Source organism: Fundulus heteroclitus, chromosome 15 (assembly GCF_011125445.2).
Source record: "Fundulus heteroclitus isolate FHET01 chromosome 15, MU-UCD_Fhet_4.1, whole genome shotgun sequence".
NCBI lineage: Eukaryota > Metazoa > Chordata > Actinopteri > Cyprinodontiformes > Fundulidae > Fundulus > Fundulus heteroclitus.
Window position 1 is genome coordinate 26,634,940 of NC_046375.1, and position 16,736 is coordinate 26,651,675.

Here is a 16,736-nt window from a genome sequence, read left to right on the forward strand (position 1 = left end):
TTGAATTGATCTACATGTTAATCATTTCATTATGTTATTAGAAGCCACAAACTACCCACTTTAAGGAGTAATAGTAATGTTTGATATATTACTTCAGGTCTACAATACTAACCATTTTTTTTTGTTTTAAATGTCTGAGTAAGCAAATGCAAAACAGTTTATAGATAGCTTAAAGATAGTTGTTGTTGTTTCTACTATTATTATTATTATTATTATTATTATTATTATTATTATTATTATTATTATTGCCACATCACCAAGGTTCTGTAAAATTCAGCTGATGTCACTCATTCAACCTGGGAGCCTCAGAAAAACTATCCTATGCAAACCTGATGGGTCAGGGATATTATTATTATTATTATTATTATTATTATTATTATTATTATTATTATTATTATTATTATTATTATTATTGCCACATCACCAAGGTTCTGTAAAATTCAGCTGATGTCACTCATTCAACCTGGGAGCCTCAGAAAAACTATCCTATGCAAACCTGATGGGTCAGGGATATTATTATTTTATTTTATTTTATTTACAAATTGAATGGTGACATGATTGACATGATGAGATCAGAAATAACTTGGAACTTCACTTGGACCATCAAGCATCTACTTGACTTGTAAATGCTTGAAATCTTATCCAAAACAAAAAATGGCTAAAAGTTGCGTCACAGTTAGTCGCTTCAAGGTGACACCTTGACTGGCTTCGTCCAAAAATCAAATTTAACAATAATTCCCAAAAGCTAAAAACCTCTTGCATTTCTGATGCCTTAATCATCAAATATATGTTAAAAGCAACTTTTCTCTTGAGATTACTAATAAAATATGTTTCATGTACAAATGTGTTTTATGTGTTTCTTGCTGTTTGGTTGGGAGTGAACCACAGTTTACTCTCCAGCTTAAAACCACAGTTTGTAGTTTTCACACTCTGAAAATGTGTAAGTTCAAGTTATTATTTTATAATCACATCAGACAGATCAATGTTATTATGATTAAATATCCTCTAACCAGACAAACACGTTCACAATCCTGGGTTAAGGAACCTTTTCTATTCCAGTATTCTGTCTCCACTTTGCTGTTGATTTCTGTGAAGCGCTGGATGTTACAATAGTGTATTGTTTGTTCCTCACAGCCCACACCGTGGAGTTTCCAGCTGATGGATCCCCACTGCTGACGGGAAACCTGGACGATGGTAACGATCTCCGTGACTTTGTCGGTTCTCAACAGTTGTCTGATGAGGTTGTTTCGGAGGCTAAGGGAGTGGTCAAGGATGGAGGAAAGTCTGAGAAGTCCAGTTATAGTGCTCTTCTGGATGCTGCTGAGTGTCAGGGCTTGTCTAGCGAAGAGTCGTTAGATTTTAACTGGAGCTCTGCGGAAGAAGGGGGAGGTTCTCCCAACGTCCGATTCCTTTGGAGCCCAGAAGAGCATCTTGGATGTCTTGGCGACACTCCACCTGGAGGGTCCACCCCCATATATCATGGATCTTTTGGAGACGACTCGTCTCCCTTGACATCTTCCCCCTGCATCTCCGAAAAAAGGAGTAGGGAGGAAGATGCTGAGGAGGAGCCTGCCTCCAAGAAGACTTGTGAGAGGATCCTTCAAGAGGAGCTTTCCCTTGAAAAGCCCACTCCCTCTGGAATAAGCTTCCCCGGACAGACCGACCCTGAAGAGGACTTGGAGGACTCTCAGCCTTCAACATCTTGGGGGAGCACTTGGGGACGCACCATTGGCTGGTGGTATAGGCCCAAGTGTGACGCTGATAGTGACTCTGATTAGAACTGTTATCCCTGAAGGCTGAGGGACAGTCCGGAGATCATTGCTTTCTTAACTGTGTATAAAGTTAATCACTTTCTAGCAGGACTGGTGAAGCCTTCAGTAGGGCCTTGCACTGGGGCTTCTCTTTTTCCATCTGCTAGATTTAGTTCTTAGATGTTAAGGAATCTAGCAGGACTGGTGAAGCCTTCAGTAGCGCCTTGCACTGGGGCTTCTCTTTTTCCATCTGCTAGATTTAGTTCTTAGATGTTAAGGAATCTAGCAGGAATGGTGAAGCCTTCAGTAGCGCCTTGCACTGGGGCTTCTCTTTTTCCATCTGCTAGATTTAGTTCTTAGATGTTAAGGAGTCTAGCAGGAATGGTGAAGCCTTCAGTAGCGCCTTGCACTGGGGCTTCTCTTTTTCCATCTGCTAGATTTAGTTCTTAGATGTTAAGAAGTTTAGCAGGAGTTTTGCTGAAAGGAGTGGGACTGCAGAGCTGGAATTAAATCAAAATTTATAAGGAGAGAGAGGACGCAGCTTTATAATCTGCAAGTGGTGAGTTGATGCTGCTGAACAAAATAAAATCTATATGGCGTGCGTTAATGCGGCAGGGTATAAACTGAAGTCATGAAGAAGTAAAACATCCATTGAGGAAAAAATAAGCTGAAAGGTGTAGCAACACATTAGCTTCATGGCACTGAGACTCAGGTGGTGATGGTTCTTGACTTTGACGTTGCTGCTGGTTACAAATAAAGATCGTGAAGGAGGCAAGAGACACTGGGACATGGGCTGTTTTGGTTGCTTGTGTTGAAGCTGTTTGTCAGCAGATTAAAAGCTTTGGGGCTGGATCCTAAAATCTCGGAGTAGTGAGAAGACGCGGTGGGGGGAAAAGTATTTCTATTTCATCCCTACTGACCGCCAGAGGCAGTGCTTAAAGCACTTGCGCATGCACAGGTCGAGAATTGTATACCAACATGGTCACGTGTGACCCCCGGTGACACCGGTAAGTCCATATAATCACGTGACAACGACAGCTCAGTCCCTTTTCATCTTCTCGCATGCAGGTTGAACAGGTGGTAAGTCACTGATTATTTGCTTGTCGCTGGTGGCCTCGAGACTACGGTCGGAGCTACGAGGATCATCTCGCCCTCCAGAGGCTGCACAAGCTCCCCTTGATACAACTTTGTTGTTCCATGGAAAGTTGTTTCCCTTTGATCGGCAGGAGCGGGAACGCGTTCATGCCCCGCGCCGATTTCCCCGTTGCTGGAGGTAAGACGTTAGCCGATTTCGACCAGCTTGTTTGCTGTTGTCCTTGCAGCCGCGTTCGGCTGCTCATAATGTTAAATTGTCGCCGTGTTCGGCTGCTCGTGATGTTAAATTGCAGCCGCGTTCAGTTGCTTCTAATTTTAAATTGCAGCCGCTTTCGGCTGCCTATACTTAATTGCCGGCACATCAGCTGCCTATATTGGTTTATTGCAGCCTATATTTTATTACACAGCAGCCGTGTTCGGGCTTGCTTTTTATTCATTGTACAGCTGTGTTCAGCTGCCTATATTTTATTACACAGCAGCCGTGTTTGGGCTTGCTTTATCATTCATTGGGCAGCCGTGTTCGGCTTGCTTCATTAAGTGTTGCAACCTTGCTGGTTTGTACTTCTTCTGTAGCTACGGTGATCGTAGTGCTCCTTGCAGCCTTTTACGCTGCTGAGGAACCCCTGGTGGCGTTTTCTGCTCAACCGGGTTTTCTGGCCTATTCGTTCGTCGGCTTAAGTGTCAAGGGTGACGATTTCAGCTCGACCTGACCTTGTCCTGTGAGCATAAGATGCTGGACAAGCCCTAGTGCAGAGCGTGTATGGCCCCTCTCCAGTCGAAGGATGGGTATTATCTGTGTCCTTCTTGTCTGGAACCAGATCACCATAGAGAAGCCTTGACTGACGATACGATGCTATATCCCTAGTATCTGATACTGATTTTCAACATCAATTGACTCTGGCTCACATCTGTCAGCAGCCAGTTCACGTATCTCTTCCGGCTCTCAGTCGGAAGAGGACGGTTTGATAGTGGGCGCTTTGAGAACTGCTCTTGCCCGGTTGTAGCTGGATGCTCAACCGAACCGATCTGCGGCTTCTGGTGCTTTCTTTCGACGTCCTATTACTAGGTCGTCCTTTGTTTCCCCATTGCTGAATATGAGAAGTTGGTTCGTGCCTGTTGGGCGGACACCAAGGCCTCTTCGCTGCTGACCTCTGATGGCAGGGCCCTGGCGGCCATGCAAGACGTGCCCAAGTTTGGCTTGGGCCATATGCCTTCCTTCGAACATGCCAGTGCATCCCTCATTGTGATGCCGGAGCAGGCTTTGAGATCTAATGCCTGTAGTCCTCGTCCTCAGTGCCATGTGACTGCTGATCTACTCTGTAGAGTCTGACTTGGTAACTCATTGTCGCATTTGTTACTGGTCTCTCAGCCTCTCTGGAGGCTCCGTGATTGAGACACCCTTACATGCTTTTTCTCTTTTGTCAATGTAAGTTGGCCGTGTCCTGTCTACCGTTGTTGAAGCACGCCGCAAAGTTGGTTGGCTCAGTCTCCTCTAACCGAAGCCTGTAGAGGGACCCTGATGAGTCTTCCAGTGATTCCTGGGGAGTTATTTGGCTCTGCTGCGCTTGCAGCCTTGGAGCGATCAACCCAGGCTTTGTGTACAAGGCAGCAGCTGGCAAGCCTGCATCGCAGGCGATTGTGGCGTCCTGCTGGGAGTGCCTCTGCGTCACTTTAACGCACTTATCCTGCCCCAACTACACCCTCTGTGGGGCAACCACGGCCTGCTTATGGCCAGTGCATCACCGAGCTGGCGGTGGGACACTTTACCCAGGACTAGCTCAGCTGCTGGACCGCTCTCGTTTCTGATCCATTGGTGGTGTCTACACTTGCCCAGGGTTACGCGCTACAGTTGCGCCACCGCCCTCCTGTTCCTGGTCGAGTCAGGATGACGGGAATTCGCTACCAGGTAAAGGCTCAGACTCTGAGCCACGAGATGGGTGCCTTGCTGGCCAAGGGTGGTATGTTGCCTGTTGACCCCCTGCAGGACCCAGGGAGCTTTTATTTATACTTAAGTATTTTTATTGGTCCCAAAAAAGGCTGGTGGACTCTGCCCAATTTTGGACCTGAGAGGTCTGAATGTTCTTTCAAGACCATCCCTTTCCACATGTTGGGCATCAGGGGTGTGCTTCAGACAATCTTCTCCAGGCAAGTGGTTCACCCTGGTTGACCTGAGGGATGCATACTTCAGGTCCCAATCGCACCATGTCATTGGCAGTTTTCTCCGCTTTGCATTTCAGGGCAAGCCTTTGTCCGGGGTTCTCCCATTCGGTCTTTCTGTCCGCACGTATGCTTGGTGCGTGGCTGCGACACTGTGTCCTCTGCAGGCCAAGGGGTTAAAGATCCTGCCCTACTTGGACGATTGGCTCATCTGTGCGCCCACAGAAGCTCAAGCTACTGCAGGCACGAGCACATTACTTGACCATATAGACCTATTGGGTCTACGTGTGAACTGGCAGGAGAGTAACTTAGTTCCATCTCAAGAGGTCACATTCTTAGAATCACAATGGACTCCCTCACTGTGACTGTTCGCCCATCGCCTCAGCCTGTCGAGGGCATTCTGCATATGCTGCCCGACTTTCTGCCTGGCCGTGCACCCCTTTTTATTGCTTATCTTCATCTGTTGGGCAAGCTGGCTACTGCCGCTACAGTAATACCCCTGGGACTGTTGTCTCTGCGACCACTGCGGATGTGGTTCACAGCCTGTGGCTGGACCCTTCTTGTACGCTGCGCCATCGCACACTGGGTGTCCTCTCACTGCCTCGCATCAGTGGCGAAATGCAGTATTAATGACAAAGGGGTTCCACTTGGTTGGCCGCCGTCTCGACAAGAGGTTGTCTCTACCAGCGCGTACGCCACGGTATGGGGCGTGGCAGCGACGGATCGCCTGGGGACATGGTCTCTCCGGAGAAAAACTGCAGCACATCAACACCTTGGAGTCAGTCTGTGCAGCGGGCGTTGCAACACTTCCTCCCAGACCGGTGCGGACGGCATGTCTTGGTGCGAACGGCATGTCTTGGTGTAGTCGGACAATACTTAAGTGGTTTTTCATCAACCATAAAGGTGGGACACAGTCGTTAACATTGCTGTGGCTGACCCAGAAGCTCTTGACCTGGGCAGCCCCTCTTCTCGCCAGCCTGAGAGCTGCCTACATTCCAGGGGTGCAGATGTTTCGGCAGATATTCTGTCTCGGGGACGCCCACCACCGGGGGAGTGGAGACTCCACCCGGAGGTAGTGGGGTCATTTCGGAGATGTACGGCAAAGCAGCTGTAGATCTACTTGCGTCCGAAGAGACGACATATTGCCCACTTTAGTTCTCCCTGGCAGACAATGCCAGTCCCCTGGGTCAAGACGCACTGGCACATGACTGGCTGTGAGTGCTGCTCTGAACTTTTCCGCCGTTTCCCATGATAGGCCCAACACCCCTAAGGGTCCTTCAGGAGGGGCATCGGGTCCTTCTAGTGGCCCCCTGGTGGCCAGGGAGAATCTGGTTTCCTTTGCTGCACAGGCTCTTTTGCAGCTCTCCAATGCCTCTTCCCCACAGGAAGGACCTTCTGTCACAGCTGGGGGGTCAGATCCTGCATCCCAATACCAGTTGCCTCCAGGCCGTAACAAGGATGTTTTGTGTGTCTGAGAGGTGCCCGATGTTTGCACCCTCCCACATGCCCTGTTGTGCCTGTGTGAGACCTCTGTCTCTCGTCCTCACTGCCCTACGATCTCCTCCGTTTGAACTGTTGGCAGAGGCAAGCCTTAAGTGTGTGTCAAAAAACTTTCTCCTTGGCTTCGGCGAAGCGGGTCAGGAAGCTACGTGTGTTGTCTATTCACAAGCCCTGTTGCCATGGGAATCCAGCTGGTGTTATTCTCTGGCCTGATGTTGGGTTTCTTCCTATTGTGGCCTCATTTGCGGGCCACACTGTGCCCCTCCAGCTTGCTTCCCTTTATACGAATGGGCCTGAGCCTTTCTGCCCTGTTCAGGCACTGAAGGCATATGTCAGACTCACAGCTTCTCTGCGGCAGTCTGATAATCTGTTTGTTTGCTACTCAGGGCCCTGTGAAGGGCAGGCTCCTTGTAAACAGCGTATTGCACGTTGGATTGTGGACGTGGTGGAACAAGCGTACGTTCTACAGGTCCACCAACCCCCTGCTGGTGTACGGTGCCATTCCACCAGAAGCATTAGTGTGTCATGGCCACTATGGCAGGGGTCACTCTGGAGGCTATATGTGCAGCAGCCTCGTGGTCATCCCTGAATACCTTTGCTAGGTTTTATAGGGTTAACTTGGCCGACTTTCACCCTTTGGTGGGGATCCTATCCCGGCACGCATCGTCATACCAGTGAGGTGGGCGTGTTTTCGGGGTTGTTTTCTTCTGTGTGATTCCTCAGAACTCTGTTGGTTATCGTCATCCAGTGCTTTAAGCACAGCCTCTGGCGGTCAGTAGGGATGAAATAGAACAAAAGTTACTACTGTAACTACGGTTCTATGAAACCCGGATGACCGCCAGAGCGCTCGGTCCCTCGGAATCATCGTGTTGTTTGCGAGAAGATTAAGGGACTGAGCTGTGTTTGTCACGTGATTATATGGTCTTACCGGTGTCACCGGGGGTCACACGTTACCATCATGGTATAAAATTCTCGACCTGTGCATGCGCAAGAGTGATCATTCAGTGCTTTAAGCACCGCCTCTGGCGGTCATCCGGGATTCATAGAACCGTAGTTACAGTCGTAACTTTCGTTTCCCAAGTATTTAAAGAGTGACGCGCTAAGGAATTTTTTTTTTAACACTTGGAGGCAGTAAATGGTCCTTTGGATGTACGAGTACGGGTTGTGTCCGTTACCGTTAGAAACTACGTATATCTGGGCCGTGACAGCAAAATATAAATATTACTGAGCTACCTTTGTGTATTTAGGCCTAGTTTAAGGAGAACCCTCTGGAGTGGTACTCTCCTTTTACAAGCCTGATTTCACCTGTGTTGTCTTCATATTTGTCATTGAATGCTGTGCTGGACTGAGCCTCTATGGACTTTGGGGTGATGGAAGATGCTGAAGAGATCTGCAGACACAGAGGGCCATCATCTGAGCTGCTGACTTCATACAATGCGAGGAAATGGTGAGGAAATGTTCAGAGAGTATAGACAACTATCCTAATTTAAATATCAAGCAAGTATAGCCGGTATAACTTATTTATTCATTTAGAATTACGTGGGAATCAGGAAGGCAGAACTCCCGTTGGAGATCCAGGACTTCAGTGCTGGTGAAGAGCTTCCTAGGGACACCTGAAGATAGGATAGAGAGGCCAGATGCAAAGCATGTGCAGGTAGGCCTTTATTAAGCTAACATACAAAGTTCTTAGATGTCGATGATGCAAAGAAATGTATTATAATGTTATCATTCTACAAATGGTATCTAAATCAAACCAGTTTCTGTCCTTGTATTTCTATCAGGACCCTGCAGAATTCTGGCATCTTTCTACACCACCAATCAGAAGCAGGAAGAGAAAACGATGATCTCCAGGAAGAAAGTAAGAAACCATCTAATGTGACGACATCCTAACTGTACATGAAGTTGAGCCAGAATGTAAAAACTAGACTGATTTCTTTAACGTGGTCCTGTTTTCTATTTTTCTTAAATTGTGATGATGGACAAAGTTTCTGTGGTTTCTACCAGTGCTCTATTACCTCTACTAACAAGATGAACAAGCCCAAAGTCATTAATAATAAGCAGACAACACTGCTGGAAGCACAGAACACAGTGCTGAACTTTCCTGGAGGTCACTTTTCCCTCTCTATCGTCACTCTGGAACAAATGCGAAATAAATCATGACTTTTTGGGTTCATTGTTTTAACACCAATAATATTATATATTTAATGTGCATTATTTTGAGTAGGAAAGCATAAAGATCTGCTTCATCATTGCTATATGGAAGAAACATGTTGTCCTAACATGCTGGTCAAATGTCCCTCGAGGATTGCCCTGGGGCAGTAAGCTGCCTGGTGTTTTGTAATGGGAACAAAACAGAGTCCCGTTGAGCCATGCAGTGACCCAAAAGCCCAGCTCAGTGAAACTCTGTTACACCACTAATTAAAGGGTTAGGGTCACACAGCAGCGCACTGTTTACAGAAAAAATGCGGATACCAGCGTCTCTGTTTTTGAGCCGACATCTTAACAAGAAGAATTATAACATATTATTGTGGAGCCGTGGCTATTACTGTTGTGGAGATGTCTGTGTGAATGTGTACCGAGAGCCAGGAGAGTGACATAAACCGCTGATGAATATCTTGTTGTGAATGTTATTGTACTTACAGTTATTGAACCCAATAAAATGGACGATAACTGGTCTGCAAACTATTTTTAAGCTTAGCTTGAGTGACACTGCGATGAATAAAAAGTTAGTTCTGCAATTATTTATTTTGTATCATGGCATCTGTGCCCACCACTGTTCATTAGACACGATTTCTCTGTTCTGACTCTTAGGTCTAATGTTTTAAAAGTCCAGTTTACTCTTAGGTTTGTATTCTGATCACTGTACTGGTTGCTCGTGTTCTGTGGGCTCAGTGTTATTCTGGTTCAGGTACTTTTCCATGTTCAGTGGCAGTGCTTCCATTTTAGTAAAGCTTGCCCACACAGCAGCTTTCTACCCTCAACTGTTACTTGTCCACTAATCCACTCTCGCAGTATTTCATGTGATCTTCAGAGGCTTCCTGCTGGATCGTTTTGCTGTCATTTCCCATAGTTCTGGTTGTGGTTCTAGTGATTGATGTTGCGGTCTACAGGTCACCATCTAGAGAGGTCTTGTTGGATCCTACTGCCACTGTGTTGCTCTTCAGAAACTATTTATTGGCTCTCGCCAACTACATCTTCCCCCTGAATGCTGGACTGTGTTGGGTCAGCCTAACTGAACTCTTGTTTGGGAACAAGAACTCTTGTTTACAGCCACCTGTTTAAGGTAGTGTTTGGTTTCCAGGCCTCCTTCCAGGACCCCCTCCACTTACTGGGTTTTGAGTTGTTGGTGCTGTTCCTTGTCCTAGGAGTCCTTTTGTTTTTGTGGGCTTCCTTTCTCTAGCGTCTTGAGCGACATTAAGCCCAGGATTCTGTTAGTGGTTGTGTCTCTGTTTTGAGGACTTTGAGATCTGTCTCCTTGGTTTTCAGTCTTGTTAGCCCAGCGTATTTTGAAGTTTGGATTCTGGTCACTGCAGTGGTTAGTCGTGTTCTGTTGGTGTTTCTCTCTCATCTCCTCCATGTTTCACGGTGTTCTAGTCCTGCTTCCCCACAAGGCTGTTTGCTCTGCAGGTCATTTTTCTCCCCCGTTCCTCACTCCACTGATGCTCTCTCCCAGCATGTCATCTTCAGCTCTTGGCTGCTCATTACTGGATTCCTTTTGTCGTCCTTCATCTGGTTCTTGTCCAGGGTTTCCGCGGGGCATTAAAAGTCATTAAAAGTCATTAAATGAAATTTTTTAAAATTAAGGCCTTAATTAGCATTAAAAGTCATTAAATGTGATCATTGGTGGCATTATTTTTTTTCTAAAAAAATACGGCCATAAAAACAGTTTCATCAGATATATTATCAGATATAACTGATTCCGCGTGTTTGCGCGGATCTGCTTCCGGTTGATCGTAAAGCCGTTATGTTCGGAAAAGAAGCTCGAGGTGGAGAAAGATTTGGGAAAATGCAAATTTCAACAAAAGTGGATGGAAAACCAGGAATTCGGGACATGGCTGCAGTCTGTGAACGGTAAGGATGAGGAAGGATTTTGCCGTGTTTTAAAAAAAAAAAAAAATAAGCTGTACAAAGGGTGTCAATGCTTCACGGTCTCACATGAAGTCGGACAGTCTAGTCCAGGGTGTACGCGGGTATGCGGCGTATACCCGTTTATTTTCCAGTCAGCATTGCGTATACCCACTTCTGGAGCGATATTTGTGTCTTTTGTTTGAGCGCGCAGTGAGACAACGTTTAAACATCATGCGCGCGCTCAACTCTGATAAACTCTTCTCAATCCACTATGCTCGCTCGCGCTCGGTTTTTTTATTTGCCGTGACCTGCTACTTCCACGGTCAATACCAGCTGTGCGCTCGCTCGGCTATTTTTCCCATAGACACAATATATAATGTCTGTGGTTTCTCCGGTCGCTCGACTCTGTGCACTGGCGACTTCAAAAACTGTCCACCTCACCAGCCAATCACAAACAGGGTTCTTTCCATCCAATCAGAGTAGGGCTTGCAAATACTACATTCAGATGGATTAAATGAAAATGCTGCAGCTTTTGGCAGAAATTACTAAACATAATGGTGGGATTGAAGAAAAAAAAACAACAACAACCAATAAACAGTTTAATATTTTTGCCTAAAATATTTAGTTTAAAATAATTCCTTGAGTTACTAAGTGAGGTTAAAAAAATCTTTTTGTCTCTTTTCTTTCCAGCTTCTGGGTGATGATGCAAAAGTTTCTTGTGATCATAATCATCATCATTGTCATCATTATTTAAAGAGCACTTTATCAGGAGGTAAAACAAAATAACATCTAATAAAATGACTTGGCTAAAGACTTAACAGTTTAAAACAACAACAACAATAATAATAGTAAGCTGTTCAAATCCTTAAAAACAAACAGAAGTTATTTAAACTGAACTCTAAGATAAACAGGCAACCAGTGAAGGGAGGCCAGGATCGGGTAATATGCTTCATTTTATGTTTTTGCATTAAAAGGTGTGCAGCAGCATTTGAACCAGCTGCAGACATTTGAGTGAGGACTGACTGATTCAGAGATAAAGAGAATTAAACTAATCCAGCCATGATGAAATGAACGCTTGGAGTAGTGTTTCCATGTTTTTGCCTTGAAAGAATAGGTTTTACCTTTGCTTTGTTCCTTGCATGATAAAAGTGATTTAACTTTTAACTTAACCCTTTTTGACTGTCAAGTTTAAAATCACCGTCCATTTTAAAATCGAGGGGCTAAACATTCATTGTCAGGGTGTCTAAATCAACAGGATCAACAGTTCTTTGGGTGTTTCAGCTGGTATATTTGACAATTCATGATTTGCAAAGACAAAGTGATTTGAGTTTGGATGTTCTCATCATTAACTTTATCTCTTTCTATAGATTTTCATTCAATTTAGGACTTATGCCTTATCATCTAGGTCTATATTAAAAAACCTACAGTAAAGTAATGAAATGTTGATTCTGGATGTAGTGTAGGAATTCCTTCAATATAAACCAAAGAAAATTTTACATTACCAGCCAGAAGCTGGATAAAATCATTAAAAAAAAAGAGACAATAGTACTTTCACGCCTTACGTAGTAGCTTAAGGAAATATTTAATCTAAATGTTTTAGGCTAAATATTTTTGGCTAAAATGAGTAAACCCTTAGTTTTTGGGTAAACTAAATAGAGCTGTGTTACATGTCATCGTTTCTAAAACGGCATTTTTCTGAGCTGCGTCTAAAAGGGCAAACATTGAGAGTATACCCACTTCTCCAGGGACCACTACACCACTGCGGACAGCCACAGATCAGCTGCAAGGAGCAGACAGCAGCTAACAATGTCAAGTTACTTTTCTGTAACCAACGCAGTCACGTCCGCATTAGCTACCGCAAACAGCACAGCAGCAGCTGGAGCAAGCTCTACCGCCACTTACATCAGGAAATCGGACAGTCTGCGAACAACATTTGGAGCCAATGCCACACTGCATGCGGAGGTGTTCTGTTGTCTGAACATAGCCATCAACAAGTTATTTTTATATATATTTATATATATATATATATATATATATATATATATATATATATATATATATATATATATATATATATATATGGGTACTTGTTGATGGCATTAAAAATATTTCTACAGGCATTAAAAAGCATTAAATTAGGGTTACTCATTCCTGTATAAACCCTGTTGTCAGTCTTGTTCCTGTTCTAGTTCTCACACCCCTTGTGAGTTCCTGCACATTCACACAATACTGCCTGCCTTCTGCCTGCATTTGGGTCTCTCGGCTCCACCAAACATGACAAAACGACTCAAACAGAGGACCAGCTGCTCCATAGCAGCGTGAAAGCAGAACCTGATCCACAATGCAAATAAAAATAAAATAAAAATAAAATATCCACTGAGAAAAGGAACGTTTGCCTAATCTGTTGTATCTGAGAGCAAATAAAAGCGTGGCGTCAGTAAAGAATCAGGACCGTGGACAGCAGAGACACTGAATCTGATTCAGGGTTTTAATGATGCCCCCGTGAAGGGGTGGCCCCGCGTGGGTTTTGGGTTCACCCTGGACAGGTCATCAGTCGCAGGGCAATAGAGAGACAGACAGGACAAACAACCATTCACGCACACACTCACACCTAAGGAGAATTGAGAGTGGCCAATTAACCTAGCAGTCATGTTTTTGGACTGTGGGAGGAAGCCAGAGTACCCAGCATGCACAGGGAGAACATGCAAACTCCATACAGAAAGACCCAGGGTCAGACTCGAAGCCATGACCTTCTTGCTGCAAGACAACAGCACTGTGCCACTGTGAAGCCAGAGAAGAAAATCAAGTTGAAGTACAGAAACTTTTATCCACACAACAACAAATTCAAAGATTTCAAACATGGAACACAAAGATGAGCCCAGCGTTAGAAACTGGTTCTGACTTTCTGCTGTCCATCATTCTCCTCATTAGCCCTGTTTTCTGGTCTCTGGTGTGTTTTCTTTCCTTCAGCTCCTTTCATACGACTCCAGCAGAGGACCTGCTCCACCTCCTGATCTACTGATGATGATACTTTGGAGGAAAAGGTCAGTCCATGATTTTGCCTTGAGCAGAAAGTCACTTTCAGTCACCTTCAAGCATCTTTTATTTACACACCAATGAAGGACTCTGTCCAGGATCACATGTCTATTCTCTAACTAGGCTGAGACAATCGCCCTGGGACGATGAAGAAAGAGAAGACCCAGAGGACAGATTCAAGGATCTAATGATGACCAGCTTCCTGTCAGGACGGACAGATAAGACGGGTAAGGAGATCATGTGGGTTCAGTTCTTTATTAATGAATCTAAAACCATGGTTAGAAAGACAATACCACGAGTCAAACACTGAACAGAAACATGTTCTGTGAATATTGTAGAAATTCCAGAACTAGGTTCTGATTTCCCAGCCAGACTGCAGATCTTTTCTAATTTCTGATCATTCCAGATTGAATCTCATCAGTCTGTGAACTTCCACCCAATCACCACCAGTCAGGAAGAGGAAGAGTGGACAGAAAAAAGCAAGAAATCTTTTCTCCACGACATGATGAGCAGAACATTAGAAATGGTATAGACCACAGTAAGGCTCTGCTCCTCATCCTCCTCCTCCAACAATCCTTCATATTATAATCCTTCCCTCTCTCCTTCAGTGCCGTCCTGGAACCCGATCCTAGAAGAACCATCCTTTTGTTCTGTTGGATCAATAAACCGTTTAAACGATCTTCTGTTGTCTGAAGTTGTTGCCTGTACAAGGGTCCCATAAACAATCACCATGACAATCAGGTGTGATGGAACATTTTGCTCTTATCCAGGGTTTCTATAGTTTATAATTGATAAAAGTAGCGACTACAGGCTATGACCAGCTGTGACCAGCAGAGGGATTAGAGTTCCATCAGGCCCTGAGGAAGGAAGACCTTTGCAAAGCAGTTCTCTCATGAAATCTCAGCCCAGCATCATCAGTCGGTCCATGAGTCTGACATCAGCAGGAAGAAAACGACTGTCATTTATCATTTAGTTATAAATTAAGGAACATGTGCCTGATCAGGTGTTAAAACAAGACAAAAGCGCCAGGCTGATGAGGATGGACAAGATGGAGAATTTTTGCAGATGCAGAGATTGAAAAATGAGATGAAGCGATGTTGAACCTCAGAAAACCAACTTTTTGCACAGCTTTCAATCTTCTGACCAAGACTGAAAATCATCATCATGACATCAGATTGAATTAAAATGATCATTGATCATTGATTCTACTTATTTCTTTCTACTGAGTCCTTCCTCTTCTTCTCATAAACATGAACGCAGTTTGCTTCTTGCGACTCTCTGCCATGTTCAGAGTATATGATAAGAACAGCGGAGCTAAAATGAACGGCTAACACCAAAGCTAACCGCTAACCTAATCACTAAACCAGGGGTCACCAACCTTTTTGGAACTGAGAGATACTTCATTGGTACCGTGTCAAACGACGGGCTACCAGTACTGACCTTTGAACTACAAGAGTCAGGGCTCACACTGCAAAAACGGAACTAAAAATTATTAAAATTTTCTTGAAATTAGTGTATTTGTCCTTGATCTGAGCAGGCGAATAAGATTTGCTATTGTCTTTTTCAGATCACGCCTCCATCTGGAGACCAAAACCTCTTGCGCAAGAGACAAACCTTGAGTCTGGTGCCTTCGACCACTCGGCCGTCCTGACGTACATCTGTTTGTTTTCAGCACATACAGGACTGTCTCAGAAAATTAAAATATTGTGATAAAGTTCTTTATTTTCTGTAATGCAATTAAAAAACATGAAATGTCATACATTCTGGATTCATTACAAATCAACTGAAATATCGCAAGCCTTTTATTGTTTTAATATCGCTGATTATGGCTTACAGCTTAAGAAACCCAAATATCCTATCTTAAAATATTAGAATATCGTAAAAAAGTATACTAGTAGGCTATTCAACTAATCACTTGAATCGTCTAATTAACTCGGAACACTGCAGGGTTTCCAGAGCCTTAAAAAACACTCAGCTTGGTTCAGTAAACTAAATCACAAGTATGGTAGTGGTTAAGAGACGACATAAGATTCTCACAGTAACTGGTGTACTGACCATGGCATTACTGTCCTTGATTGGCCTGCCAATTCCCCTGACCTGAACCCCATAGAGAATTTGGGGGGTATTGTGAAGAAGAAGCTGAAAGACACCAGAGCCAACAATGCAAATGAGCTAAAGGCCGCTATTGAAGCATCCTGGGCATCCATAACACCTCAGCAATGCCACAGGCTGATTGCCTCCATGCCACGCCACATTGATGCAGTAATCTGTGCAAAAGGATTCCCAACCAAGTACTGAGTGCATTAATGGACATTTTTAAATGTTTGATTTTGTTTTGCTGTTATAAATTTTTTTTACTTGGTCTGAGGAAATATTCAAATATTTTGAGATAGGATTTTTGAGTTTTCTTCAGCTGTACGCCATAATCAGCGATATTAAAACAATAAAAGGCTTGCGATATTTCAGTTGATTTGTAATGAATCCAGAATGTATGACATTTCATGTTTTTTAATTGCATTACAGAAAATAAAGAACTTTATCACAATGTTCTAATTTTCTGAGACAGTCCTGTATGTAGAGAAAGGTTTTCATCAACATGCTTCATCCATCCATCAGTCCATCCATTTTCTAACATGTCTATCCCTTGTGGGGTGGCAAGGGGTGCTGGTGCCTATCTCCAGCTGGCAATGGGTGAGAGGCGGGGTTCACCATGGACAGGTCGCCAGTGTATCACACAGCAACACAGAGACAAACAGGACAAACAACCATTGTCGCACACACTCACACCTAAGGAGAATTTAGAGAGGCCGATTAACCTAACAATGCTTCATACAGTGAATTCGAAAATGTGGCAGTGCCCTGTGGGGAAGGAAAAAAATTATCGGTGTCCTTGTTGTGCCAAGCGCAACGCGAAACTGTACTCCTTAATGTATCATCCCTGACAGCTTTTCAGTAAGACTGACTAAATTCTACAAGGACATAATTTAATACAAGATTGTAGAAAGGAACAAGACATCCACTTAAGGAAAGATAGTTACCTCAAGAAATACAGACTCACCTTCCTCAATCAAGGAAACACAGGCTAGACCTACTAAAAATTGCTCCACAAGCGGGCGGATCTGAGGGGTG

At 44.2% G+C, this 16,736-nt stretch overlaps 1 long non-coding RNA gene across 1 annotated transcript; it reads left to right on the forward strand.

Annotated features, from left to right (window-relative positions):
• Positions 1-3,126: 3,126 nt before the first annotated feature.
• Positions 3,127-14,342, forward strand: LOC105919023. Its single transcript, XR_001165266.3, has 7 exons — positions 3,127-7,950; positions 8,037-8,157; positions 8,285-8,361; positions 13,542-13,615; positions 13,731-13,834; positions 14,014-14,145; positions 14,216-14,342. It is a non-coding gene; the product is annotated as an uncharacterized LOC105919023 (long non-coding RNA).
• The last annotated feature ends 2,394 nt before the right edge of the window (positions 14,343-16,736 follow it).